The sequence below is a fragment of the Arvicanthis niloticus genome, chromosome 13 (genome assembly GCF_011762505.2).
Source record: "Arvicanthis niloticus isolate mArvNil1 chromosome 13, mArvNil1.pat.X, whole genome shotgun sequence".
Lineage (NCBI taxonomy): Eukaryota > Metazoa > Chordata > Mammalia > Rodentia > Muridae > Arvicanthis > Arvicanthis niloticus.
Window position 1 is genome coordinate 71,314,168 of NC_047670.1, and position 25,865 is coordinate 71,340,032.

Here is a 25,865-nt window from a genome sequence, read left to right on the forward strand (position 1 = left end):
AAGGAGGACACCCAGTGATTTACTTCAGCATTTTAGAATTCCTTTTATCCCATGCTTAGACGAAGCTTAGAGATAACACCTACAAAGAATGAAGACCTCGATAATCAACAGCCTACGATGAGGCTTTGTTCTCCACAAGGATGACATGCTTAGCCAGCTAAGAGAGGGCATGTGACTGTCAACTCAACAGAAGTACTGCTTTGAGTTTGAGGCCAACTTAATCTATAGGGTGCATTCTAGGCCAGCATGGGCTGTTGTGTGAAGCCCGGTCTCTGAACAACAAAACAAAAATATGATATGCTCACTAATGGTAGGAACAGAGGGTCATTCATAAACTTGGAGTGCGCTTTCTTCTTCACAGATTCTTTTCAGAAGACATAGTTATCTTAAGCAGAAACTCACAACTAATCTTTAGCTCTTGTTCTCTCATACAATAGCCAGCTTACAGGACATACAGGGACACATAGCATATGTGACCTTGTCAGAGGAAAACTCTTTATGAAACTCAATTAAATAAGTGAAGTCTAAGAACTCGCCATGACTGTGGAAACAGTAGATTCTCAGATATCTACATTCCATAACAGATTCAAGGCCACCTCTGGAGAGACCTTTTTTCTTTTTCTCCCTAAAATAAATGATTTTCCTCCTCCTATAAAGCAACTTAGATATTAAAAATGACATTGACACATACTATAAAACACAGTTAGAGAAACCCTTAAAGCCTGACTATCACAACCCTAAATGATACCCTCACAGTTTTTAAATATCATCAAGAGAATTCTAGAAATAATTTAAGCATAAATCTAGACTGGAGGGTCTTGCATTATGAAAGAATTGTAATCTTTCTTTTTAAAAAACCAACTAGCTTTGTTTAACTTGTCCAGAAGGTTCATTGTAAACCGCTGTACAAGAATACCGGCTATTTCTTGAGTTGGGGATGTTTCCACTGTGTTATAACACTCTTGGTTTTGCTTTGGTCTCCATCGCCAGTTTCTCAATCAGATGCTCAGTATATGGATGTGTAAACACACCCCCTGCCCCACCCACCTGGCCATTTTTAGAACAGCTGTTTCTAGACCGCCAATTCTACATCTTCAAAACTTAAAGTTCTATTTCTATATATTCAATTCCACAGGTTCTTCTTAAGAATTTGCTCTTCTTAAAAGCATTCTTTTTTAAAATTGTCAATTAAAAAGACAAAGAAGACAAATCCCCCCTCTCCCTCTCTCTCCCCAGCTGCCCCCCTCTCTCTCAAAAAGGGAAACCACATATCCACCTCCAGCTTCACTCATGGGACAGTTTCTTTGATTAAGTTTCTGTGAGTTTTGTTGAATTGTGTCAGCTGAAGTCAGGGCAGTTACAGTTATGTATCTTTTCCTAACTTTTATTGCAGTCGGTGACTTAGCAGCAGCTACAGGGACTGAGACTGCCTGCAGGCTTCGCAGCCTGACCATTCCCTGTCATCCACCACTCAACTTTCTGATCAGACCTGAGCCATTTGCAAAAGAGAAGTGCAGCCGGGACCTGGATAGATAATTTCAATGTCTGATAAGATATCAAATTGATCTTTCAATCAAAAAGTTATCCATGTAGTATTTCCAGTCATTTTAATTTGTAATGGATAAGCAATTGACACACTATAAAGAGGAAAGCAAGCACGACTGACTGTAAGTCTGGGAACACATATGTAAAACGAACTGTACCTTAATTATTTATGCAGTCCTGTGCCGTCTTTCATGAACTGTTTGGGATGGCAGACCCCTGTCACAGAGGTGACTTATCTGAACTTTTTGGAAAGCAAGACAATGATTTAAAGGCCAGTGGGAGTGAACGACATAAGCCAATCAACACCATCACCTGGACCCAACACCTCCTCAGTCCAGCTTGCGTCAGCCCAGAAGAGAGGCACTGATTTGGTTTGCTGCTGGTCACTTGGCTTAAACATTGGTCACACCAATTTCTATTTGCTTTTAGAATTTTGGCTTTTCTACAATGAGGTTCTTATCGAAAGTCTCACTTCAGTGTCACACTTCATTAAAAAAATCTATTGCGTGGTCAGGGGATTGATCTAGAAGCATTCATTTCTCAGGTTTTATGAACTGACCATATAAAGTAAAAAAAAAAATAGACATTAAAAAAGTCACAGTGTACGATGTCAGAGTCAGAAGGTAAAGGTGGTACTGGTTACACGGGAGGTCATTTTCCTGTGCCTCGCTGACCGGTTCAGAAGGAGTTTTACAGGAGCTCCAACAGCATCAAGTTACTCAAGGTGCCAGGAGGTGGAGATTGTAGGCCTTGTCAACCATGGCTGCATCAGTAGAGTGTGCTGGGAAAGGAAGCTATGGGATGTTCTTAAAGAATTTCTAAGGGAGTATATTATTTCCTTAGAAGAAACAAACCTGCCGGGCAGTGGTGGCGCACGCCTTTAATCCCAGCACTTGGGAGGCAGAGGCAGGTGGATTTCTGAGTTCGAGGCCAGCCTGGTCTACAGAGTTAGTTCCAGGACAGCCAGGGCTACACAGAGAAACCCTGTCTCGAAAAACCAAAAAGAAAGAAAGAAAAAAAAAAAAAAGAAACAAACCTATGTAGTGATCCACAAACCAGAAGAGGAATTCAAATATGTTGGCAAATAATTTATCTGCAATAAAAACTGATCAGTTAGACATTCTGAAAGGAAGATGAGGAAGAAGCAGAAACCAACCAGACTCAGGATCTTTGCCATTTAAATGTGTATGACGTAAATAATCTCATAGCCAATCAGAAGCTCTATTATAATTCTCCATCACTACCTGTTCTGTAAAAACTAAACATTGCCAGTCCTCTGGTTAAGAAATTCCCAAGTTGATGCAATACACAAACCATTAAGAGTCACATGGACCCACCTGCTCCCCCCTTCCTCTCTAGTGTGCTTGTTTGATTTATTAACTCTGAGATGGCACTCTTACCCTCACCTGTGACAGCATGTTCTCCACTCTGGAGGTTTTTCGTGTTTTTGTTTTCCCTCTCTCAGATGAGTGCTACCGTAATTCATCAGAAAAAAGACAAGGACTCGTAGATCTCAGGGAAGTCAGAAAAAGCACTCCTTTTCAAAGGACAGTCTCAACCTCCTAATTGTCATCTTTCCCAACTAGAATTCCACCCTGTTTGCAAAGTTATCCGATGAAGATGAGAAGAAGCAAGCAAAGATTTGCAGTAACTATTAGGAAATTAAATGCTTCTGGCAAAATCCCGTTTCCTGGTGGGTCAATTGAGCCAGGATGGAGTGATCCTGATGGGAGAACTTTGTTGTACCAAGTCTTTGTATCAAATGGGGAACTGACAGACAGACGTGTGTCTACGCCAAACATTTCACTTCCCTTAACACTTCATGTATTGACTTTCACCATTCTTCCCTCCAAGCGTAATGAGCAATTATTGCAATGGGCACATGAGGTTAAAATTACAAACATACTTCCCTGGCATTTTTTAAAAATTCCAATCTACTTTATGCCGAAAAATTCTAATCATGAAACTTAGAATTTTCTTAAAATCAAATCCGAACACACAGAAACTAGCTCAAATGGCCAAGGCCCTGGTTTGTTGTTAGGGTATTTGTTTTTTTCTGTAGACATTTTCACACATTTAAGTGTGGCCAACTTAGTGAAGAACTTGTATGATCTGGCCTTGGCAAGAGGCAGGCTTCCCTTCTGTAGGAAAAAGCAGGGTTGCATGTGATAATGTAACACCCTGATGATGTCTTACAATAATGTAGTGTAATTTCACATACATCTGGTGATGGATGTATGCCATTTTGACTTTCAAAATACAGTAAATATATTCAGTCAGGTTCTAGGATGGTTGAACTGTCATTGTAGAAGGTAGTAAGAGATCACAAACTCTCTCTTACAAGTAAGAATGGGCAGGCATGATGTCAGACACCTTTAATCCCAATATTTAGAAAGCAGAGACAGGCAGATTTTTGAGTTCAAGGCCAGCCTGATTCATAGAGTAAGCTCTAGAACAGATAACAACCAGGGCTGCAAAAAGAGACCTTTTCTAAATAAATAAATAAACAAAATAGTAAAGCGACCTAGGTTGTAGGTATGGCTAATGAAGTAAATCTGGATACTGAGGTGACAAACACTTTAACTGACCCCTTTTAAAAGAACCCATAAGTAGATAATTCCACAAATAGGGACAGGAGCTTCAGTCTTAAGTGAGCACATGGCTGGGACTGAGGACACAAGCCCACATGAAGGCATCCTTAGCTTCCCAGGCTCTGTCACAGTTAATACCAGCTTAACTGCACAGCATCCCCTGGGATGTGTCAAAGGAGGAGCTGCTAGGGGCTGAGGTCATCCAGGAAGTTCTCAGGGATCTCTGCAACCTCTGGCTGAGATCCCAGTGGGCAGAGAGAAGGCAAGAGGCCTCCTGAGTGAAAAGGGACGCATTCTGACAACGTGAGAACCCTCCTGGCCAGAGCAGAGACCTTCTGACCCAGACAGGAGCACAGAAGGAAGGAATCCAGATTGAAGGAGATGATGTCTGGGAACTCAGATGCTTGGGATGAGAGGCCTTGAACCTTCATAATAAAGCAAGCTGGCAGGGTAGTACACAGAGAGGTGATGGGTGGAGCTGGAGGTGGAGACAAGGGTGACTGACATGACCCTTTGGGATTTAACTTGCCTGTCTGAGAATGAGGAACAAGAGGGAGACAAATAGAAAAATTCAAATAGAAGTCAACAGGAATTTAACATTTTTTCCTTGAATGTTTTTTTTAATCATTTTTTGAGCTCAGAATACATGCTATGAATTTTGTATTGCTGTATTATGAAACTTAAAATCAAACCTTTTCCTCACATAGCAGAGAGCTTACATTGGGGGGGGGGCTGTTATCCTCACATAGAGAAGATTCTAGAATATGTGTCCCAAGAAAATGTTATTAATTGAAAGCACAAAACTATTGAATCACAGGAGACTTAGAGCATGGCAGTGTGTTGAATCAAACTTTGTCTTGCTGGTGTTTGAAAGAACTAAAGTATGGAAATTTCAGCTGCAACAATGTCCTCAAAGAGACTGTCCCAGGAGTAACCTGAGCCCAATCATATAAGCACTTTGCACCAGAACAAGAAGGAATAGGAAGGTAACCTCTTGGTCTCATCTTGACTATAACTGAATTTCTGACTTTAGTCATGGAACAAAATAACATGTGGAAATGGATTCTGCTTGTAGACAAAGTCGGGGAAGACACAAAGACCCAGTGGTGACTAGGAAACAAAGTGGTTTACTTTTTAACCCTTTCACAACATGCACACATCTTCTCTTACTTGCAACCACACACTTCTTGTCTGGCTCCCTCTTTGTCTCTTCTTGCTTTTCAACCTTCCTTCTTCTGTCTGTTTTTTTTTTAAACTTTCCTAGGCTATGTGTTATGTATTTATTTAACGTATTTGTTTATAGAGTTTCTGTATGTCGTCTAGGGTAACCTTAAACGTGTGAGCCTCCTGTCTCTACTTCTCAAGCGCTGGCATCATGGGTCTGTATCATCACAGCTCAGTAAACTTCTCTCTATCCTACTGTACGCACGATGCTCCAGTCTCCAAGAAGAGTCTCTGATTGCTGTTTCCAGCCCTTAGGGTTATAAATGCAAAATCTAATGCAGTAGATGACAAGCTTCCTGGTATGTTCTCACGGAATTTACATTATTCCAAGTGTTTTTGTAATGGTACAGGTAAATGACTGTCTGATGTACCAACATACCAACTCTGCCCTCACACATGGATGCTTATAGCATTCAGCAGCAAACAACATTCTGCCACTTTTAGGAGGGGGTACAGTTCAAGATAGGGTATCTCTGTGTAGTCTTGGCTGTCTTTGAACTCATTCTGTAGTCCAGGCTGGCCCTGAACTCATGGGATTAAAGCTGTGCACCACCACTACCCAGCGGGTATCTTCCCATGCTTCTGTAGTCTTTGCCTAAGCTTACATAATAATGATAAAACCAAGTAACAAAATACAAAATTGAATATTACCTTCAAGAGCCACACACATCACTTTAATTTTAAATAGGAAAGTATGGTTGTTTTTCCTTCCTTCCTTCCATCTGTCTGTCTGTCTGTTTGCCTTCTATCCTCTTTCTTTTTTCCTTCCTTCCTTCCTCTCTCTCTTCCTTCCCTTTGCTGTCTCTGTGTGTGTGCCTCTCTCTGTGTCTCTGTCTGTGTGTGTGTGTCTCTGTCTCTGTCTCTCTGTCTCTCTGTCTCTCTGTCTCTCTGTCTCTCTCTCTCTCTCTCTCTCTCTCTCTCTCTCTCTCTCTCTCTCTCTCTCTTTAATTTTCTTATCCTAGGCTGGTTTCCAGCTTACTATATAGCTGAAGATGACCTGGAACTCCTGATCTTTCTGCATCCACTGCATTCTGAGAGCACTGTGTCACACGCCTTTTGGTCTTCGTTCTGGGCTGGAACTCAGGACTTCACTCACACTAGGTAACCACCGCTCTTCCTGCTCCATCCCAGGTTCCCTCTAGAACGTGCCATGTGTCCGTGGCATGTCGGCACAGTAGAATTTTTTTTTTAAGCAGGAAATGCATTTAATATAACAAAATCTGAGAGAGGATTTTTTAAAATGCAGTGTGTTGCAGATGCTTCTATTTTAAGATTTAGAATTTCAGGACATTTTTTCATTGTACCCATGAATACGTTTTACAACTTTGTTAGAGTTTTCTTCCACTGGTTCTTCGAGATTTCTGATGTCTCTGCCCACTGGAATTCTGCAATGAATGCAATGAACTAGGGTCCTTTCATCTTTTTTTAAAAATGTCTTAACACACACACATCGCAGGTTACTATATGGATAGCTTCATTCAATGAAATCTTCAAAAGTCAAAATTTATAATGCTTGCAAATATGAGGCCCCCAAAGGGCTCCTGAGTCTAGGTCTCAGGATGGGAGAGGGCTGAGTTTCCCTTCTAAGTGCTTGAAGGGAATGGCTCCAACCTGACCTGAGACGTCTGAGGAAACTGTTAACTCAATGACACTCACCACTCTTCAACCCAGCCTGTGCCACCTCCATGGTTATACAATGGGCTATTTTAGAAATGTTTGAATAACCAACAGCTACATTGCAAAATTAGCAAACAGCTTTGGTAAAGGTTGACAAATTTATTGACTTTGCCACCGACCGAAGTAGAAAATTGTATTTAGCCTCAGCTGACAAAAGGACTTGTTAGAAGATAGTCTACGACCTTGATATTTCTTCTGTTTTCCCCTTGGAAACAGCTCTTTCTGATCTGTCTCATCTCTTCAGCTCACATTGAAATCACACAGGGAAAAGGCATCACAAACTCATTCTAGGCTTTTGCTCAAATAGATATGGTGAATAAAAGCAACAAGGTCTTTAAAACTTACAGGAACTAAAAGAACTTAGTTGATAAAAATCCTAAATATTAAAATAGACTTCATTAAAGCTTGCTTGAAATAGCGATTCTCGGCCTTTAAAATTCCCCCTAGAAGGCTGTGGTAACGGCTCAGTGGGTAAAGGGCTTTTCATACAAGTGTGAGGACCTGGGTTCACGTCTCAAAATGACGGGCAGGGTGTGTGCTTCTGTAATTCTGCTGTTCTTCCAACAAGATGGGATATGGAGGCAGGGGAATCCCCGGGAGTTCTCAAGCCGGCTGACCTGGTATACATAGCAGCAAATGGCCTTAAGCAAGGTGAAAGGTGAAGAACAAACCCATCCTCTGACGTGTGTGTGTGTGTGTGTGTGTGTGTGTGTGTATACTCATTAAATGCTTTATACACATAGACTATATACATAATCACACACATAGATAATATACTTCACACATATAGATTATATGCATAAAATGCCTACTAGATAAAATAGCATGGCTAATTACAACATTATATCTGAGACAACTAATCACCTTGTTCATTTCTGTTCTTCACCCTGATATAAAGACTTGAGTTGCATTGGTTGCCTTTCAAGTTAATAGCAACTGGTGCTTTAAACAACAGCAACAACAAATCACATTGTTCTGGGTCACAGGTCATTTATTCCCATTGCTTTCTTTCGAGTCCCCAGATATGTTTCTTTTGCAGTAAATCATATATTATTAGAAGGTGGTAGAAACTGGTCTTTTATTTTTTTGGTTTTTTGTTTGTTTGGTTGGATTTTTTGAGACAAGGTTTCTCTTTGTAGCCTTGGCTGTTCTGGAACTCACTCTGTAGACCAGGCTGGCCTTGAACTCAGAGATCTGCCTGCCTCTGCCTTCCAAGTGATGGGATTAAAGGCCTGCACTCTATCCTTCGGTAGAAACTGTTGAAGTTGGATCCTAAGGGAAGGAAGCAGCCGGTCACAAGATGCGCCTGTGAAGGGTGTATCTTGCCTAAGGCCTCCTCTTCTGTCTGACTCTCACCATGAGGTGAACCCCTTCACTCTACCAGAGTTCCTCTGCGTGATGCTCTACCTCATTCTGCCCAGAAGCCACAGACCCAAGTGACCTCAGACGGAGATGTCTCAAACCATGAGTCAGAGGAATCTCCTGTCCTTTAAGCTGATTTTCCTCAGGTATTTACACCTAGCAACAGAAAACTAACACACATGCTTAGCAGACAGACTTGTTCAAAGGAATCTGAATGGGGTGGGGGTAGGGTGGGGATGGGAGTAAGGCAGGGGTGGGGTTGGGGTAGGGGTAGGGGTAGAAAGAAGTGGGGGCAGGGGTAGGGCTCCTGAGGTTTCCTCATGCAGTAGCAGTGAACTGGGAGGAGTTTCTTGAAGTGAGTCTCTTCAATGGAAGGAACACAGGTTTCAGACACAGAGATCACTTGCCCTACTGGGTTCCAAGAACCCCATTGTGTGCCCACACTTCACAAAGATCTCACACAGGGCCACCCACTGACAGACTGTTCTCCTCTCAAGGAGTTGGGCAGTGCCCAGGCTGGCAACATAACTCAGCCTTTTGTGTTCTATGGGTTACTTTAGTTAAGAATTGTAACTCTGGCCGGGCAGTGGTGGCGCACACCTTTAATCCCAGCATTTGGGAGGCAGAGGCAGGCGGATTTCTGAGTTCGAGGCCAGCCTGGTCTACAGAGTGAGTTCCAGGACAGCCAGGGCTACACAGAGAAACTGTCTCGAAATACTGCTCCTGTAACTACTACTACTACTACTAGTAATAATAATAATAATAATAATAATAATAATAATAATAATAATAACAATATATTGTATATAAAGAATGAGAACTCTAGAGAGTGAGTATAAAATGAATAGTACTGATCTTCCTTTAGGTAAACGTCTTCACCTACTCAGTGGCATAGCGACAGAAGGGAGTCATTCAGACACACGGTATATTTAGGTTTGGGGAAGGGTTTAAGTCTGTCTAGACAACCCATTTAAATTAGCTACAAACAACCCACCTTGTTTGCTTTGCATAATAATAGACTGTGCCTGGCTATAGTTGGCACTGTATAAATGTTGAATGAATAAAAGGTTTTATTAAAGGCATTGGGTCAAGCTGCCCATCCAAACCTGCCTTTAGAAATTATTTATAAGGTACCTTTTTACATACTAGAAATAACCACTTGATAGCCACCAAACACACGTAAACTCTCACCAACATGATCGCTTATAAACATGAGCTGGACAGGAACAAGAGAAATAGACAGGCAAATGTGGATGGGAAAAGCCCATGAGGCCTCAGCCCCACACACAGAGGCAACAAGCAGTGGGTCTAAGGATGCTGAGACCAAGAGCAGTAGATTTCCTCAGGAAAAGTACATCAATTACTTATCCAACACCAAACAGTCACCTCTGAAAACAACAGACAGACTGAGCAGGTTGTACCCATATATTTAGGAATATATGTAATAACAATTAATGAAAAAAGGCCATGAATTGGAAAGAGAGCACGGGGGGGGGGGGGTAAGTAGGGGGAGGGGGCTTGGAGGGAAGGAAGGAAAGAGAGAGATGGTGTGACTATATTATAATCTCAAAATCCGAAAGAAATGATTTTTAAATGATATGCAAATCATAGGGCAATAGACAGAACCATGGAGTAGAAACTGCATATCACACCCTCATGCAGCTACAAGGTGAAAAACTAAAAATTTGAAATTCACAACTCTAAAATAAGTGGTACGAATAATTTCAGCTCAATCTGAGCAAAGGTCTTCCTGCTAACAACGCTCTTTTGTCACCAAGCTAGAAACATTTTAACATGAGCAAGTGGCAACCATACTTACATAGAAATCAGAGAGTCTCCAAAATGTTTGTTCACTAGGAACATGTTTAAGATACAATTCTCTGTTGGCATAGAATTTCCATTTTAAATATTTCAATTTAGCTCTTCTCTTTAAATTTTTCGCCAAAAGGAAGAGATGTGTGGTCGTCTCTAGTGCTTTTTCTTCTTCCCCCTTCCAGTCAATCTACCCCTCATTCCATCAGCAAGCATTTAGGCACCTGGTGTATAGCACAGCCCTTCTTGCCTCCATGGTCCTCCCTGCCTGGCTTTCTTTCAGCTCCCTAATGAGTGGCTGTGTTTTATTATGAAGGGTCATAAGCCTTGAAATTCTCAGGGGATTTTAGAGTTGAGCTGACATACATGATATTAACATAGGTAGGAATGCGTTCGTGTATGAAACTTTGTGTTGTTGTGTTATACAGTAGGCTCTGTATGGCTATCCGTGTTTCTGCATTGGTCTACTAGACACTGAAGGACTTCCTGTCTAAAGAAGCTGAGCCTCTCGTTTACCACTCACGTATGTAACACATGTACTATTGTCTCCCTGGATTCTCAAAGCCTCACCAAATACAGATTGGCTAAAGACATGAGCTCAGTGACTCTGGCGTCCACTTCCAATGATTCTGATTGCCGCCTCCTGGCCCCAGGAACTTAAGACGGGATCTAAAACCTCATCCCCTTGTGTTTCTGCCCCGTACGTACCTGCAGACAGACTCACATGCTGAGCTACACACATGCTGACGTGTCTGCCTTATGCAAGAACACAGATCACACTGCATTTTCCGGACACTCCTGCCTAGACCTGACTCCAGTCTCCATTGCTTATTAGCGCTCTGACTTTGGGAGCATTGTTTGCCATTTCTCTTCCCTCTTCCCTTCCCTCAGTGTTCTCACTTACAGAGGAAACACTAATGCCTGCCTTGCACTTCTGTGACAAGGATTAACCCATCTAATGCCTAAACGGTGTTCTTCTGGGGATCTGCCACATGATGAAGATGGTATATTTATAAATGCCTTTAAAGAGCTGTTAGCATCATTCATGCCCCACCACCATGTGTGCTTAATGGGGCTTGATAAACTGGGCGTGGTGGCACACACTTGTCATCCCAACACTTGGTAGACCAAAGCAGAAAGATCATAAATTTGAGGCCAGCCTGGGCTACATAGCAGCAGTGCATCAAAAAAACAAAACAAACAAAATAAAACAAGCAAACAAAAAACCCAATCAACAACAACAACAACAAAGGATTTCTGAAGTAAACAAAACCCCTGTAAATATATGGAACCCCAGTTTTCTCTTCATAACTGGATAACTAGATCTAGCAAAGCTGATGCCAGCTTACTTTGAGAGCCAAACGAGGTAACGGATATTTTAACTAACTAAGGTATTTCATTGTTTGCTTATGAGTTATGTGATATTCATAAATTTGCTTTTAGGAGTGAGTCTGTTAACACTTCTCAATTCAGAAGGAAGGGCCGCTGTTTGCTGCGCTACTGTTTCATCTGTTATGTTACTGATTGGCACCATCGGACAGCGGGAAAAGGACAGGTTTTGGCCCTGACCCACGGAACCTCAGAAAACAACCTTGTAATAAGACATGGTCTGCAATGTGTTTTTGTTTAATATTAACCAACGTGTGAGACAGAACCAAGCCATGGTGTAAATATCTCTGAACCTGTCTTTAGCAGTGTTTAAACGCATACCTGTCCTGGCAGATTTGAAGGTGGGGAGGGTTTGTTTGGTCTTGCTTGGTGGTATCACTCTTTTTGGTGAGTTTGACAAAACTTCAAGACTCAAAGATGAATGAAGACACATTTTTCCAAATGCCTAAGTGCAGGTCCCTTGCATTCTGAGTTCTGAGGATACCAAGACATCAGTCTCAGTGCCACCCACTTCTGCTGTCAGCCTAGTGAGATAGGCCCAGCGCAAGAGTCTTTAATGCATGCGGAAGGCAGTGTGAAAATCTGTGTTACACGAGAATGTTGCCTGAGAATAATTGTCTATGAAATACAGATGAGGTACCATGCATGAATTACATTGATTTGGGAACAAAAAGTGACTTTGTTAAGGGTTCTAAGAGACTACAAGGGATATTCCCTTCCTTTTCTCCACTCTGTGTGTGTGTGTGTGTGTGTGTGTGTGTGTGTGTGTGTGTGTGTGTAGTAATGAAACAATTTATATAAAAACTTAAAACACACTGAGTGGAGTAAAAACTAAATACATATCAATTACTGCTGACCATGTAGTCTGACTCTATCTGGTCCATGTAAAGTGGCAGGCATTGAACTGAATGTCTTTAAGGGAATCCACCCACTCCTAAGGAGGGGATGGCTTTTGACTCCAGTCACTGACTACACATAAAATTACTGAATTCCAATTCAAACGCTTCAGTCCTGTCCTTGGCTAAAATCCAAATGGTTGAGTTTAACTCCCAGGCTTTGGGGCCAGCGTTTCATGATTCACTCCCTGAGTTTGACTTAGAAAGTTAACAGACATTGAGACAAACGGCTTTCCCAGTGAGCCCTTAAAACACCCAGCCGATGGTCTGCTTAGCTTCTTCTTTTTTTGTTGTTTTTGGGTTTTTTTTTTTATTTGGGGGGGGTGTTGTTGTTTGGTTTTTTTCGAGACAGGGTTTCTCTGTATAGTCCTGGCTGTCCTGGAACTCACTTTGTAGACCAGGCTGGCCTCAAACTCAGAAATCCGCCTGCCTCTGCCTCCCAAGTGCTGGGATTAAAGGCGTGTGCCACCACCGCCTGGCTATCTGCTTAGCTTCTTGAACAGCTAACCTTTTATAGGTTGAAAAAAACCTGTATTTGTACCGTATGCTGACGTCTGTGACACAGCTCTGCCCGCTGTCATGTCTGTTCACTCTGGCCTGTGTTTAGCAAAATATGTGGACCTGCCCATAGTAACTTCAGCAACTCAAACCCCAGTGCTTCTAAGATAAGAGGGACATTTTTAAGAAAACATACAAGCATGTTTTAGTTGATACATGCAAACTAGATATCTGTCAGAATAGAAATGTGAAGCACTGTAGTGACTTACTATCAGACCGTGTGATTGTTAAATCTGGATTAAAGTTATCATTTTCATTATTTTTGTTTTGTTTTTGTTTTTCAAGACAGAGTTTCTCTGTATAGCCTTGGCTGTCCTGGAACTCACTCGGTAGACCAGGCTGGCCTCGAACTCAGAAATCCGCCTGCCTCTGCCTCCCAAGTGCTGGGATTAAAGGCGTGCGCCACCACCGCCCGGCTTCATTTTCATTATTTTTAACAAACAGAATCTTAGTGCTAAGTGCGTCTAGACGGTGATAAAGACACACAGCCAGAGTAGTCCCCTGGTCTGGGCTAGTGACTCATTTTAAAGAGAAACAAAACAGAATGCCTTTTTTTCCCTACTGTTCTCTATTATTTGCTAAAGGTAAAATTTGAAGAGATAAAAAAAAAAAAAAAAACAACCCTCCATTATATTCCTAAGAACAGGTACAGGACATTTCTTCTAAATTATCAAGGGAATTTTTTTTTTTTTTACATTGCTGTCAGGTCAGGTAGTTCAGTCTCATCTTTTTATGAGCCCACCAAGTCCCATGGGCCATGGAGTCTGACCATGCTTCACTTCTGCTTGGACACGTTACTGCTGTAGTTTCTGTTTTTTGTCCCCCCCCCCCCCTTCTATTTTGGTATAAGAATAAAGGATTCATTAAAAAATGTGTATTTTCATGAACGTATTATTTTTCTGATGATTTACAAGAGACTTTACAAAGATGGAAATTAAAACTCGGGTATGTATGTGTGTGGAGGAGGGTATTCGTCTCATCAGGAGAGATACCTTTAGTTTTCATTCTCAGTATTTTTTGAGTGGCTTAGAAGGAAGTAACAGTGTCATTCCTGAAAGACTAGAATTATAGAATGAGTCTTTTATTTTTTACATACTTTAATATGGCAATAATAAATACAAATGGTTTATTTTTCCATCTCTTGCTGGTCTGTTTCACCCAGAGCTCCAACAATTGAAAGTTCATTCAGGGACACTCTTGGGTGTGGTCTTGTCATTGTCTTTCTGCTTTCCATGATAAGGTTGGACCTAGGGCTTTTGATATGCTAGACAAGCCTCCTCCAGTGCTCCACTTTCTAGCCCCTGGTGCTATGCTTCTCTTCTAGATTAAACCTGTTATCTCTTGCTTGCTCTCTGTCCAGGTGTGAGCTCAAGAACATGACTAAGTTGTTGGTTGCTTAACTAAGTTGGTTTCTAGAAGAAACTTCTAGAAACCTTTAATTAACCTACTAGGCCAGAATTTAAGTACATTTTTATTCCTTCGCCTCTCAAGGCAGATCTTTTATCTGGAATATGAAAAATGGTATCCCAGGTCAAAGATGGCCACCCTTCTGCAACTCGACTGCTCCCTCCTCACCAACCGAGATGCAGCCTGAGGTCTTACCCCTGAGCAACTGTTAGATCTTCCCAACTTAAGTATAAGCTGCAACCAAACCTGGGAGCCAACTGTGTGTGAGTCACAGTCTCACACATCCCAAGCCATTTCCCTGTCTCTGTGTACTAAAAAGCTGACTTCGAAGTTGAAGTCTGGCGTGCTTTTAGGCAAGACAGCTGGGCTTGCAGGGTGAGGAATGCCAGTTCTTTACTCTTAGACATGTGACTTTTAAAAATGATATTTGGCATATATTTGGCACTTTTTCCCAAAATGCCTCATTAATTTGGATAGCATGGTATGACTCGGCTTTACTTTTTAGTTCAGACATTTTCAAACTTGTGTAAAAGAAGGTGGTATATAATAATATCCTTTTGTGTAGGCTCCACCACTGAACAGTTAACCGTGTCCAATCTCATCCCATCTAACCAGCCATTCCCCTTCGCATTATTATTATAAGGTCTATATTTTCAGAATAAATGTTTCAGTACACACCAATAACAAAAGTGCTTTTACAACACGGCCTCATGGCGCAGTCTTAAGTCAAAACAACACCTTGGGTTTACGTGCTGTTTTGCAATCTTTGGGGAAAAGTTGAACAAACACCTCTGATGAGCAGAGCAGGACACATTTTGAAACCTGATCCAGAGTGCATTCCCGGTCATGTACATCCTGAAGGAAGAAGTGTCAGGAAAACTCAACCCCAAGCTTAATGTAGGATGATATTGGGAAAAAAAATAGAATTATAGGCTGGATGACCCTCCAGGCAATACGCTAAAAAAAAAAATTCTAGCTTTTCTTTAAAATATGGGTAATGCTATACAACAAAACACTAAGTTCCACCATCAAATAAATTGCTAGGGACAGGGTGAGGTAAAAGATCTTATGTATTCAAAGAGACTTGAGAAGAGCATTAACCCCACACCCACTCCCACCCCCAGTGTGAGCCCTGCTTAAATTCTGACTCAAAGAAATGTTGGAGCTGGGTGTGGGGTATAGGAGAATGAATATCAGAGAGATCTGGACAGTGTTTGAAAGAACTATCTGAATGTTTGGTAACATCAAGCAAGTGCTACAGTATTTTAATTCTTCTTAAGAGTTCCACAGGTGCAAGGCTGGACAGCAGAGCTTTAAAGTCTTGCAGGGATCAAATGTTCTATCAGTTGATGCCCCCCCTCCCCCCCTCCCAGTTTTCACTCCCCATATTCCCTAGTAACCCACTAGTATATTATGGCACCTTTGTCTTGAACTATTTTAGTGACCTCGGACAAATGGGATCTGTAGGACTTGCCTCGGACAACTGTGTGTGTTTCACTTAGCACAGTACCCTCTACGTTGTCACAGCCTGAAAAAGACTGAATTGTACACGATGACGTGTTTTCTTCCACCATCCACCCATCCAGGGACAAACAGGTTATCCTGTAATTTGGTGAGGGTGACCATCTCTGCCATGAAATGAGGGTACAGCTACCTGTCTGAGATTATGATTTCTATTCTTTGGAATAAATAACCAAGAAGTGAGGCTGCTGGTTAACATGGTAGACCAGTTTTTAATGCAGGGAGGGACCCTTGTGCTGTTTTCATGAAGTTTGTATCAGCAGCAGCAGCAATGACTCCGAATCCTCGACAAGACCTGCCATCTTCTGGGTTCTCTTCTGAATTGCTGTTCTGACTGGTGTGAGGCGGGACTTTACTGTGTTTGTGTTTTCTTGACGGGTAGGTAGGTCCTCAGCTTCCTGGTGCTACTGGCCTCCTGTGTGCCTCCCTTAGAGAACTATCTTCAAACCTCTGTGACTCACTTATAGCTGGATTGTTTCTTTTAGAGATACGTAGTTTACAAACATTTTCTCCCATTCTACAATACCCATTCTCCCATTTCTTTTGCTGCACAACGAAGCTTCTTAGGTTTAAACCATCTCACTGTGCTTCTGGTATCATTGCCAAGGCCAATGTCAAAACCCCTACAACCTATGTTGTCTCCCAAGATGATAGTTTCATGCCATATGGCCATGTTTTTAAGCCATTTTAAAGGTATTGTGTCTGCATGTGTGTATGTGCGTGTGTGTATGTGCTATAAGATGAGAACACAATTTTATTGTTTTCTGTGTAGTTACCAGTTTTCCCCAACACAATTTATTGAAGATGCAATCTTTTTTTCCTGGTGTGTATCATGATCAGTCACGTTGAACATCAATGGACCACATTGCACCGATTTAACTCTGAGATCTCTGTTCTAGTCTGTTGTTCCATGCAGCTATCCACATGGCCAACATCAGATAGTCTTAACCACTTAAGCTTTCTAAATATGTTTCAAAATCAAGAGTGTGTCTCTAATTTTGTTCTTTCTGAAGGTCACTTTGGCTATTTTGAATCTTTTGTGGTACCACATGAATTTCAGGGTTGTTTTTCTGATTGGTTTTTGGTTTTAGTTTTTTGGTTGTTATTGTTTTTTCATTTTAAGTAAACGGGACTATGAGAGGGCCAGTCTTGACTGTTACTTTGGGTCCTATGAATGTTTTAGTGACATGAAGCTTCCCACCCATGAAACCATATGTTTACACCTATTTGTCAATTCTTGCAATTCTGCAATTCTTGTCATCAGTGTTTTATAGTTTTCTATTGCAAGCCTGTGACTTCTCTGCCTAACTTTATGCCTAAATACTTTACTGAAATGTGGTTTTGAGGGTGAGTTGTTGGTGTTAAACTCCTTTTGGGATATTACCTGTGTAGTGTAGTTGACAGCTGATATTCGTAAACTGACTTTTTAAGCTGTAACTTCATGAAATTATTTACTAGTTGTAACACTTTTTGTGGAGTCTTAAGGAATTTTTTTCTATATATAAGATCATGAGGGCCAGAGAGATAACTCAGCAGGTAAGGTGCCTGCTGCACAAGCCTGGCAACCCAAACTCAATCCCTAAGAGTTGGAGAGGAGAGACACATGTCCTCAGAGTCCTCCTTTCACCTCCCCACTTAAGCACATCACACACCCTCACACACACACACACTAATGATGGCATTGTGAAATTCATATATATCTAAGTGAACCCCACTCAGTAGCTAGAGTTTGAGGGCTTCTTGGGAGGATGTTACATTGACATACGTGTAAACACAAATTTCCTGTCACTTAAAGAGAAATTGCTCGAGGGTTGAGTTAGAAGCTGTGACGTTAGCCTCCTCCTCAGATTCTCCTCTGATGGTTAAAGTACCGCAGCTTTATTTAAATGTATGCCGTGACCTAAACAAACCACCTTTAGCTCTGTAGCTCAGAGCATGAAAGGAGTCATTTAGTGTCACCAGGCAGAGCACTAATAGACACACCACGAGTTGATTGAAATTGTGCTCCATGAAATACAACCAATTGGCAGGGAAGCATCATTTGTACCAGAAAACATTATCATTTGGTATTTTGTGGCTGAAACCAGTCAGCCCAGTGAAGAGACATTTCCCTTTTCTATGGTTCTTCACTGCTGGTGGAAGCTAGAGCCTAGCTTGCTTGCTATAGAATCCAGCTATACTTTACTGATTATCCAAAATTCAGTGTGCATCATGCCATGAATATTTCTTAAGACCTAAAAAAGGAAGATTTTTTTTTTCTTAATGTCCATGCATGAGCAATGTTTTCTATTGGTGAATCTAGAAAGGCCCCGTTCCCTCTAATGATGGAGAGGCAAACGCCAAAGGCCTAATAGTCAAGATCTAGGGTCTGTATCTCCTTTTAGGCCATAACCTGTTAAAAATGGCCACCTCAGTTGAAAAAGTCCTTATAACTAAAGAAATCACAAAAATGACAATGACAATATTACTACTGGGTGAAACTATAGTCCCCCTCACCTTTGGGGGATTATTATTACCTTAACTTACAAGCTAGGCAACTGATGCTCAGAAAGATTTGAGTGACATATGCTGATGAGGGTAGTGAAAGCAGATCTCACATGAATTTGTCTTCAGGTACTTACTTTGTATTGGACACTGTATGATTAGTCAACTCCTGTCCAAGTGTCAAAATTACCCAAGACAGGCCCACCTCCTAAAAATGTTCTACCAACAGACATAGTCCCAACAGGTTTCAACAAAGCTGAGTCTTCCAGGGTGGAGGGTGGGTATTAAGATCCAAACGGTAACAGTCACTATGCAGACAGCAGGGTCTATGCCTCTGCGGTGTGGGGGTTAGAACTGGGAGCTTGGAATGGGAGCTTGGGCAGTGGAGGGGGTTTCAGTGGGGAGAGCGCTTTGGCTTCAGGGAGAAAAGTTCGGGTCCTAGCAGGAGGAATGGAACCAGATGATTGAGCCCACTATTGCCAAAACAACATGTGCTTGATTGAGGTTGACTTTAATTCCCAGGCTTAGGAAGTTTCAATTATGAAGGAATTCTGGTGTGAAGAGTCATGAAATCCATCATATTTTGTGTTCTTCAAAGTGCAGGTATCAAGATAGTACCACAAAGTGTTTTGAAAGTGATTGCACAGCCTGCACTTGACTTTTGTCCATGCTAAGAAATTTCACGTTTAATTCAGAAAATGTTTTCTCTTTAAAGAAACACAGAACACCCTTCTCATCATGTTAAAAAAAAAAAAAAACACAAACCCAAATACTACAAAAACAAAACTGAAGCCTGCAATATTAAGAAGTGTGATGGATATATTTGCATCTCGTATCATGTCTTCCGAATGACTGTCATCATTAGTCCAGAAAGTAAAGGACTGAGCACAAGATACAGGGAACCAATATTCAGTCCCTGACTTAACACAGGTGCTCACTGCAGAAGATTATGGGACTGAGGTAACTAGTCTGCTACAAGTTGAGGGTCTCTTGAGTGCATGCGTGTGCACACACACACACACACACACACACACACGTAGCCATACACATAGCCATAGATACACACAGATACATATACACACAGAGATCACAGATATACAGAGATAGACACACACACATATAAATACACACATACATGTAGACATAGAGACACACAAATACATACATACACAGACATAGATACACACAGATTCACCCATAAACAGAGATACCCAGACACAAACACATAGACACACAGATACACATGAACATATACACTCACACATAGGACATGTACAGCACACACCCACACATACATACACCCCTTAGTAGTTATGATCCAGAAGAGCAGTGCAAGATGACAAGTACTTAATGTTTACTTTAAATAAAATAAGACATTTAAAAGGGGTAAGAAAAGGCAGATTTGCCAGTGAAAGGACTTACATATTATGTGAGCAGTAGCAGTCAGCCATGTTTAGACTGTTCAGTCACCACACGACCCACCCTTCCTCCTCTTACAAAATGTAAGCTAAGGACCATACCCTTGGCTTTCGGAAGGGCAACCCCATGGAGGCTAAACTGGGTAAGACTCCCACATACCGCTATGACTTGACAACAGTTTATGGTCTGTATGTAGAGCCCTAAAATCCAGACTCTATTGTCTACCTTTTTCTCCTGCTCCTCACTGAGGCTGTACAACTGTCTGCTGGGCACTGGCTGAAGGACAGAGGGACCCCAACTCTTCTGGGCACTATTTGAAGTGATCTCTCTCCCTTAGATACCTGTGGCTTCTACTGCTATGCTAAACAAGAATGTTCACGGATTTTTTTAAAAATGTGGCACTGTGTGAAGTACCTGGGGTATTGTTTAGCAACAAGAAAAGAGAAAACTACTGGTTTCTATGGCAATTTGAATGGGTCTTAAGAGCAGCATAGAGAGTAGAAAAAATCAATCTGAAAAGGAGCACACAGGATGATTCCGTTTATGGGAGACCCTTGTAAAGAACATAAGTCACAGAGAATACCTAGTTCACAGGGGCAGGAACAAAGAGATGGGCTTCATAATAAAGGGTCAGCATAGGCCGCATCTAAGATGGTGGCCATGCAAGTTCTGTATCTTGACTTGTTACAGTCGCACACATATATGTGCAAGATAAAATAACACAGAGGCCACACCCATCCAGCCAATATCAAGTTCCTGGTTTTGATGCTGTGTTAGAATGTGTCAAATGCAACTTCTACAGAAAACCAGGAGCTGACGATGCACTCTGGTGGTCCTGTGCTGAGTCTCTCCTCAATCCCTAGCATCAGATCGGAGGGAGAGGGAATGAGGCAGGAGGGAAGAACAGTTCTGAGGGAAATCTGAGGAAGATACCCAGCCCTCTCTGTCCCAATTGCTCAAGATTACATAAATCTATCACTACAGAGGACTCCCAGAAGGGTATGGACTCCCCTCTATACAAAGCATAATTAAATGATAGCAAAACAACTCACGAGGCAATAAAGTGTCTGGCATGTTTCTAAAGTGTGCTATTATGACAAAACTCCTCAGAAAGCCAGAGCAAAGTCAATGCATCCTGGACTAGCATAAAGCAGTTTTGTCTGGCTGATACTATGCCAACTGGATGCTTTTGCAGCATCCTCAAAGCCCAGCTGGAAACTCTAACCCTTGGGTGAAATTGTAATGGCAAAGGTCAGGCCGGTCACACAGCATTTAGGGAGGCCCTGCATAGGTACAACAGGTTCCTCCTTTGTGGACAAATAAGACCAAACCTGTATGTGTACACCACCTAGGGCAGGAGTTTCCAGCCTCTGTGCCCAGTGAATGCCTCCACCATCCACTACCCTTTGCAGGTCCTTCCCACACTGTCCTGTCAAGTTTGCTGCCCCCTCCCTCACCCCTGCTGGCCCCTCTCTCTTTGAGGTACCCAGTCATAGTCAAGGCATCTGGCAAACCTGTGTATGCAGTATCCCCACCAGCAACTTTGGTCCTCCTGTTCCACTCGGAGCCTCATGCTGAACTCGTGGACATCCCAGGGCCTGCTGGAGCTCCAGCAGCAGTCCTGCAAGCAGCGGTAGACCCAAGCTACCTCCCGGGTGAATTGCCGGTTTTCCCCTTTTCTTCTTCAACATTTTATAGCACCCGGAACGTGCCCGGTGTTATAAAATTACGCCAAAACAAAGAGCAAAGTCCTTGTCCTGAGGAGCAGGCCACGTAAAAGGAGCAGGGTAAAAAGGACAGGACAAACAGCAGGCACGCTGGGCAAGCGAAAAGTTCAGGAGCAAAGACAGAGCCAAGACTCTCAGCGGCTCAGCATGCGGAAGTCACCGAGGCTGACTACAGCGAGCAGAGAGCGGGTACAAACGTCCCGCCCAGTGTTTCCCAGGCTCAGTACAGCACCCTATCATCTATAAGGTGTGAACTACTGTTACACGGAACTGGAAAGATCAATCTCTTTCATCCTCCACAGCCCAAGTGTTACAAAGCGCCGTGTAGGACTCCAAGTACTTTGCAAATGTGGAATCATTTGCTTCCCACGGGGCCTGTGATGCAGGAACCAGTGTGTTCTCTGGTTTCACAGATGAACAGTGAAGCGGTCAGGCCAACTTGCCCAAGGTCACTCTAGTACAAAACAGAAGAGCCATAGAGTGAACCCAGAACACCCATGTGACACAACCCAGACGTGAGATCCTAAAGCTCAGACTGCCAACAGCCTTGGTCTCGAACTCCCAAACCAGATGTAATGACTGTAGCTTATAAACCCACACACTGACTGTCGGCAATGCCCTTCAAGAGCTAAACACGGAAGTGCTTACTTGAAAAACAAATACTGGCAGGAGAAGAAGAAGAGGAGGAGGAAGAAGAGAAAGAGAAGGAAGAGGAGGAGAAAGAGGAAGAGGAGGAGAAAGAAGAAGAGGAGAAAGAAGAGGAGGAGGAGGAGGAAGAGGAGGAGGAGGAAGAAGATTTTCCTTTTCTTCATTCATTCAACAAACATGTACCAAGTGTCTGGGATGTGTACGACAATGTAAGACACTAGTCAACAAGGTCCAAAAATAAGATCACTGAGGAGCTGCAGACAACATCCGTTTGAATGACAGATGTGTGATTGATCAAGATCAGGGGAGGCCAGCACACAGTTCACACCGCCTTTGTGTCATCGAAGGAATGGCAGCACCCCGAGGCCAGACTGTCCCACACGAGACTCATTCAGTTCTTTTTTTACTCCATAATTTCCTTCATTTCAGTTGTGGTAGTTTTTTGTTTGTTTTGTTTTGGTTTTTGTTGTTGGTTGTGGTGGTGGTGGTGGTAGTGGTGTGTGTGTGTGTGTGTGTGTGTGTGTGTGTGTGTGTGTAACTTTTCCCTCAGAATTGAAATGTTCTCCCCAGGAGGGAAGAGGAAGTCTCACAAGGTTTCAGAAACTAACAGAACTTTAAGGTCTTTAAGGTCGAGGAAGCTCAGAAAGCTAAAAGATTTACAAAACTTCTGCCCCAGGTTATACCAAGGATTAAGCATTTGCTGAGAGGAGACTCTTCAGTAGAACTGCCAACAAATTGAACAGGGAGCTCCAGCCATCGTTCGGGAGGCCACCTCACTGACGCCAGGGTGGGCTTTGTGGTATGTGGCTATCTTCCCTTCATCCAGATTCCTGTAAGCAACTTCTCATTAGTGACTCATCCCAGTGAGCTCACTGGTTCCCTCAGGGAGACTGGGATGAAAAGCTTGCTCAGCTCTGCCATTGGTGCTTATCTGAGACAAGTAGACATTTTTCACATTTCCCCAGGAAAAGTCAGAAAACACAGGAAAAAAAAATGTTATCAAAAGCAAAAGCAACTACACCCACGGTAGTGGTGGTGTCTACCTTTAATCCCAATGCTCAGGAGGCAGAGGCAGGCAGACCTCTGAGTTCAAGGCCAGTCTGTTCTACAGAGTGAATTCCAGGACAGCCAGAGGTACACAGAGAAACCCTGTCTGGAAACAAAACAAAACAAACCAAAAAAAAAAAAGCACACACACACACAATCTCTCTGTCTCTCTCTATCTATCTATCTCTGTCTGTCTCTGTCTCTCTGTCTCTGTCTCTCTCTGTCTCTCCTCCCTCCTCTTTATCTCTTAATGGGCTGGCTCCAGAGAGGAATGGGCCTGAGGTCAGATTCCCAGCACTTGTGTAAATGTTGAGCTTGCAGAACCTGTCTATAGCTCTATCACTGGAGACAAAAGAAAACAGACAGATGCCCAGATCTCCTGGTCAGCCAGTGCCGCCATGTTGGTTTCACTGAGATACTATCTCAAAGACTAAAACAGAGAAAGGCATCGAACATGGACGCCTGGCCTCCATGCATCATGCACACCCACACACTTACCAATGCATATCCATGAATCCACTAAACAAAAATCATTGTTAGTGTTTAAACATCTCAAATATTGTTACAGACAGTTAAAGCAACAGCATCCTTAATAACAGCCATCTCATGCCAAGTGCTGAGGTACACCAGACATCAACCTAAACATTCCACAAGGAATAAGTTGCTCACTCCTTATAATGCACTGAGGCATGTGCCACTATCCTGAATCACAGAGGAAGTAACCCTGCTCAAAGACTTACTCCAAAAGTGTGTCGTCTAGAGTGAGGAAGTCCTTGGTCCAGTGAAGGCTGGACGACCCAGTGTGGGGGAAATCGTGGGTGGGGGCATATCCTCATAGAAGCAGGAGGAGGGGGGAATGGGATGGGGGTTCCTGGGTATGTGTGTGGGGGGGAATGGGGAAAGGGGATTACATCTGAAATGTAAATAAAATATCTAATAAAAATTTTTAAAAAGTGTGTCGTCTACTTGAGTAAAAGAAACATCTCAGAGTGTGTGTGTGCTTCACTGACTCTGAATTCCCTCCGACTACCCTCCCAAACAAAGAGCTTACAAGTATGGATGTGGTAGAGGCTCAGGCTGACCCTCAAACCCTGGGTGAAAAAGCTAAACTCATACAAAAGGCCCCTTAGGATTGACGTTGGAAGCTAATTTTCAAAATATAGTTTGAAAAGCCCTGAGCAGACCTGCTATGAACATCTGTGGGTGTGGGAAGATGGCAGTCATACTGTCTGCCACTCAAATCCCCACTTCACTGCAGTTTAAATTTTATTTATATATATGTATAGTATAATGTTAATATTATATTAATATGTGAATATTATTTATAAATACATTTATATATTTAAATATAAAAATGGTAATATTTTTATACTGTGACTTGTGCGTCGAGTACCGATACTGAAGTAAACAATAAAACCACAAAAAATTAAAATCAGGACCGAAAACTCCCTCTAATTCTCTATACACAAAGCATTTGTTGTGAAATCTTTTTATGGGTGTCAGCAGGGTCTATGCTAAAACAGATTCCTCAGACAACCAGAAAAATAACACGGGGCCTCCCTCTGAGGACACTGCAGAACTTCACCTTCCCACCTGAGGTAGTGCCTGCTACCATGACGCCCATCATAAAGTAATGGACCCATAAAAGTATTTTTCTAATTTTCAGATTTAGCCACTTGGTTTTGGTGACTACACATCAGCCCGCACTTAATTCAAGAGAGGACAGAGGTAACTTGAGGGGACTCTGAACCCTCCTCTCTCCCCTGAGGCATCTCTACCCCTGAGCACCAGGCTTACATCCTGAAGTGGCTCCTGTCTCCTGCTCATCCTGCAATGGTTACTGCCATTTCCCTCCTCACCTCCTCTTATTCCTCACCTGGCCAACTCCTACTTCCGCTTCAAAACCTCGCTTAAGAATCACCTCATCTTGTCGGGCAGTGGCGGCACATGCCTTTAATACCAGCACTCAGGAGGCAGAGGCAGGCTGATCCTTGAGTTTGGAGGCCAGCCTGGTCTACAGAGTGAATTTCAGGACAGCCAGGGCTACACAGAGAAACCCTGTCTCAATAAACAAACAAATATAAAAATCAAATGAACAAAGGAATCACCTGGTCTTGTGACACACACTACTTAGTAAATTAAATTCTGGCACAGAACGTAATGGCTGACTTAACTATCTTCCACTAGACTAATCTGTTATTCAACAAACATTTATGATCGGATAGAATTTGCTCTGCCCTGTGTGAAATGTCAGGGGAGACAGACTTAAAAAACAAACAAACAAACAAACAAACAAAACCCCCAAAAACCTAACAGATTTCCTGCAAGCCAGTGTCTCAATGACTCCGGAATGAATGAGTGGAATTATGTCATTATATAAATAAAAGGTGGACCACAGGAAGGTTTATGGTCATGTGAAAGTGATTCTGTTTTTCCGTTTCTCCCATGGCTCCCATCCTATCATGACACATACCTTTCTGTTCTCTTCCCTCCTGGTTTACTGTCTTCAAGGAGACAAGGAGGAACCTACCTGTGGGTCCCGACCTCTTTGGAGAATA

General features: G+C 42.4%; 1 protein-coding gene across 2 annotated transcripts in view; it reads right to left on the reverse strand.

Moving 5' to 3' along the window:
- The window catches only part of Slc38a4 (solute carrier family 38 member 4), a 55,497-nt gene extending 33,960 nt beyond the window's left edge, over positions 1-21,537 (reverse strand). The window contains exon 1 of one of the 2 annotated variants that reach the window (XM_076911958.1): positions 21,400-21,537. The gene's annotated coding sequence lies outside the window, so the exon portion shown is untranslated. Of the gene's footprint in view, positions 1-1,703; positions 1,861-21,399 lie in introns of those variants that run through there. The other variant, XM_034516725.2, reaches the window with a different exon arrangement.
- Between the last annotated feature and the right edge of the window lie 4,328 nt (positions 21,538-25,865).